The sequence below is a fragment of the Onthophagus taurus genome, chromosome 6, assembly GCF_036711975.1.
Source record: "Onthophagus taurus isolate NC chromosome 6, IU_Otau_3.0, whole genome shotgun sequence".
NCBI lineage: Eukaryota > Metazoa > Arthropoda > Insecta > Coleoptera > Scarabaeidae > Onthophagus > Onthophagus taurus.
In genome coordinates, this window is record NC_091971.1 from 6556741 (window position 1) to 6561586 (window position 4846).

Sequence of the window (4846 nt, forward strand, 5' to 3'; positions counted from 1 at the left end):
ATTTTAGCTTATATCTAAAAACACACAAAGTTTATTCATTAAAATATTGTTGCGAAAATCTAAAAGTTAATAACGAATTTCATATAATTCGCCGCTGTTTAATATCGTATACAATGTATAAAGTTGGTTTCGAATATTTCAATTAGTCATCAAACGGAATACCCCCACAATTTTCCAGCTCTGATTTGAAGATTCCCAGAAGGCAATTAAAACCGGCCACAACAAACGCGGATAGCACAACGTTCGTTGCGCACGTTTGAAAGCACCTTTGATGCGACGCCATTTTACTAGTAATTTGAACATAACTCGTAGCCGGGCGAATGGAGAACTTTATGTCCGCCCATAGTATGCTAAAATTAGAACTGTTTCGAGTCGCCTGAAGTCCTGAAACGTGTTCGTCAATTGAACGAACGCCATTGGCTCGAGATGAATAGTTTCCCAAACACAATGCATACAGATACATCAAAGTCATGTCCGGTACTATTGTTTCTTTTATGAAAAAGGTTTTTTTATTTCGATTTGTATTGTATGAAAATGGTATGGGAATCAACATTCATAATATCTATTATTATATCTGCATTTGATAGCTAAATGGATATAAATCAAGTATAAATATTCGGTCATACGTTTATAAACGTTGTTAGACTATTAATATCATATAAAAATACGAGAAATTTATTCTTTGATTTTAATTTTAACGTTTTAAGCAACGAGTTTGCTTTTAAATTTTGGCAATTATTATATTACTCTTGGATTGTTGCATTACGGTTCTTCTGTCACCAGCATTTAATCTTTAGTAAGCAGCACGCCGTCTTTTGCAAGCACTACCTAGTCTTTGGTCAGGAGTATCTAGTTTTTGCAAGCAATATCTGTTCTTCTGAATCCAGTATGATAGTCTTCAGCAAGCAGCATTTAGTCTTTTGCAAGCAGTAACTAGCCTTCCGCAAACACTATCTAGTCTTTAATGAGCAGTATCTAGTTTTTTGCAAGCAATATCTACTTTTCAGGGTGATTTATTAGCTCATCATCAAACTTTGACATATGATTGCTAATCCAATTACTTACTTTTCAATTATTTACGAAATTATAACACTTTAAAGTTTTCTGCAACGAATTTCCATTGGATTTCTACTTATGGGGTCATATACAAATTGTGTATCAAGTGGAAATTAACACACGAGAATACAAATGGCTGCTACTGAAATAAGAAATCAACCAGACATTTTAATTCGGCTGAAGAACTCTTTAATTCGTCGTTGTGAAGCATAAAAATCGTGTAGCAAAAGAAGGCAATTTTGAACAATACTTGTAACATATTCTTTTTTTGATAATTGGATTAGCTATCATATGTCAAAGCTTGATGGTGAGCTAATAAATCACCCTGTATAGTCTAGAACATCTGGTAAAAATCATTAGAGTCCTTATTTTAATGCCCACGGATATCATTCTTTTCTATGTAGATTAATTTCTTGATATTTTTGTGTTTTTATGCATTCAAAATCGGTCGGTTACAATGTATATCATTATAGTTGTGGTGAGCACACCATGTAAAGTCATGTTCTATAATAAAACGCAAAAGTCTTCCCCCGGGAATTTCGTACGGTCTCCTACGGGATGACGCGACCGGCATAGCGAGAGCATCGTATATACGAAAGCTGCCCGTATCTGTTGGTCCTCAAAATAAAACAGCAAAGAGACCGTGCTTTTCCGTTGCCAGTTTCATACGTTGCACGAGTGCTTTTATTTTATTATTTTCAAAAAGCTTTTTGTTATTACTTTTGCTTGAATTTATAGAAATTTCATAAAATTTTTTCTTATAAACTTTATCTTATATTTGAGCAACCAGAACAATTTTAATGAATTATTCAAACTCCTTTACATCTAAGGCACCATAAAGACTCCTTCTAAGGGGCACGTAATCTTCTCCTGCTGCTATTTCCACTTCAAAGTTATTAAGGAGAAAGTCTATATAATGTATTCCCTTTCTCTTCGTTTTAGCAAATCAACAGCATTGTAATTAAACTTCCTGATTATAGAGAAACAAATTTTTTTACTATAAGTTTCGAATTCAAATAAAACTAAGAAAAATAACCGATATAACACGAAGACACACGTGGTATGTGAAACCCAAAGTTGGACTTGAGAAAGAAAACAAAGTGTTAAACACGGTCCCTTCTGGTGGCGGTCGCTGAGCCCAGCCCATCTCGGAACTCGGCTTTCCCGGGAAATGATGGAAAGCCCTCAGCCCGGGAGAGCGTATCGATCCGGTTGCTATGACGACCGGCTGTGCTCTCTGTTCGCAGATTTCATCTACCCAAGCCCGTTGCTCTGCAGCCGCGTGCCGCTCCCCGGAAATCGCGGGCGGTGGCGGCGCATCCAGGGCCGGCTCTTGGTCCGTTGCAATAAGAAAATGATGGTACAGCGACTAAAAGCCGCGGAAGACCGGAATACCCTTTTAAGATGACACTTCCACTCGTTGCTTGTCACTTCACTTTAAGATCTACGGTATTTAGACCATTTAATGTTTGAATTAAATCTTTTTGTTTGCGTACATTTTTAATTTCATTAAAAATTAATATTTTGATTATAGTTATTTTATAGCGAAATTAATTATTGTACTTGCAAAGTAATTACAAGTAGCGTTTACCGTAAAGTAAATTAATAGTAATTCCAAGTGCGTTCATTTACTGACATTTCAATCTAAATTTGTCACTTCCATTCAATTTCCAAATTAGATGGAACTGTAGTTACTAAAGTAATTAAAACTTTGGAATATGCGCGCTAGGGATTAGTTGCTCGTTACAGACTGTGCTGGATTACTTTTACCCATTAAAAATGATAAAACATCCTCTCATCCGTAATAAGGCGACGATTTTAGTACGTATAACCTGGCATTTCCGTGATATTTCAAGACGTTCAAGTACGGCATACGAGAACCGCAGCTTTAATCGCGAAATGTATAAATTTTATTAACGTGCCTTATTACCACCGTAAAATCCATAATTGGATTGGCGACAAAGAGAGCTGAATGTAACCCCCAGAAAGAGGGTTAATATTAGCATCTGCGGATTTCATCATCTCGGCAAAATCAATACTAGGTTCGCGCGTTCCATTTTGCTCTCTGTGCAGCTTCATATACGGCTAATAAACTCTATATAACTAAAAAGCCAATTTCCCGCTTGTTCTAGTTTTCTCGGTTCGATAGCTTTTTATATTTAGAAACTTCAGACGGAATTTCAAAGAAGGAAACTGTTTTTTATTAAAGAAATAATGTGATGGAAGTATTTTTAATATTTAAATTTATATTTCCATTAAATTAAAAGTGGTAAATAACAACCCACACCATAAAACGCATGAAGATATGATCGTGGATAGACAGTTAAAGTTTTGGGGACAGTTAAAATATACAACATTAAAACAGCGTGCAATGCAATCGTCACTCTAGATGCAATTGAAAGCAATAAGATGATATTGCAATGTAAAATTTGTCACAAACTATGAGTTCAAATAACATGCCAGTACAAATTATGCAAACATAAGAACAAAACTTGTGGCGCAACGCAATTGGGAGCAGAATTAAAGTTTCTGAGAAAAACTAATTTTTCTCTTAGGCCTCGCATAGTGGAGTGGAATGCAAACGGATTGCTGCAGCACCAAAATAAACTGCAAGGAGTACTTCAATAGAGACAGCCACACAAATAGGCTACTAGTTACTAGTAAGAAAGTTTCTGAGGAAATCTTAATGCAGAAAAAACATCAGGACTTAACCTAGTAACGAGCGAAATTATAAAAAGCTTCTAAAGGAAGACTCTGGTCAAATTAATTACCTTGATCAATACTTGTATATGGCTAAACTATGTTCTAAATGCATAGAAAATAGACGAGCTTGTATATGGCTAAACTATGTTCTAAACGCATAGAAAATAGACGAAGTCATAATGATTCCAAAACCCAACAAGAACTTTGCGAAGTAGAATCATATCGACCCATTTCACTAGTAGTTATGTCAAAGTTATTTGAGAATTTGATCTTGAAGTGCAACCTATTCTCAATCAATTAATATAAGATGGTATCAATCTGATCAATTTAGTTTTAGAAATAATCGCTCGAAAACAAAGGTGTGTGGTCTGCCGTATTTCTTGATGTGCAAGATATTATTAATAGCATGCAACGAAATGGCTGAATATGATTCTGGAAAATCCATTTGAAATTGCTTAATGACCGAACACTAAATGATTCAGTGGAAAATAAGTTCGTTTTGAAACGATGAACACTGAATCTGGTTATGGATAGTGTATTTATGATTAATTATAAGCAATTTTCTCCTTCACTTTTAGTTATTGAGTTATGGTCGACTTTATTATCGAAAATCTTTATAATATTAGGAATTTACAATTTCTATCTAAAAAATGGTTGAACCTAAGATAAATATGGTTATGAATTATGTCTTTTCGCTTTATTATAAACAATTTATGTGCATAAATTTTCTCCGTCACTTTTAATTTTTGATGTATCATTAATTTTAGTAATAAAAATCAACAATTTTGATGTACTCAACATTAACAACTTTTATCTAAAAAATGATTGAATCTAAGATGAATCTAGTTATGGATAATGTCTTTTTGGTTCATTATAAACAATTTGCTTCTAAAATATTTCTCTCCATTACTTTTAATTTTTAAATTATGGTCAACTCTATCTAAAATCGACAACTTCGTCATTTTTACACAAATTATTTTATCTCATCTTTAATTCCAATCGATTCTCACATACCAAGTTACATACCAATAATCCTCCAGTTCACAGAGCCAATTATGTACTACTCCCTTTGAAACATTACTAATTA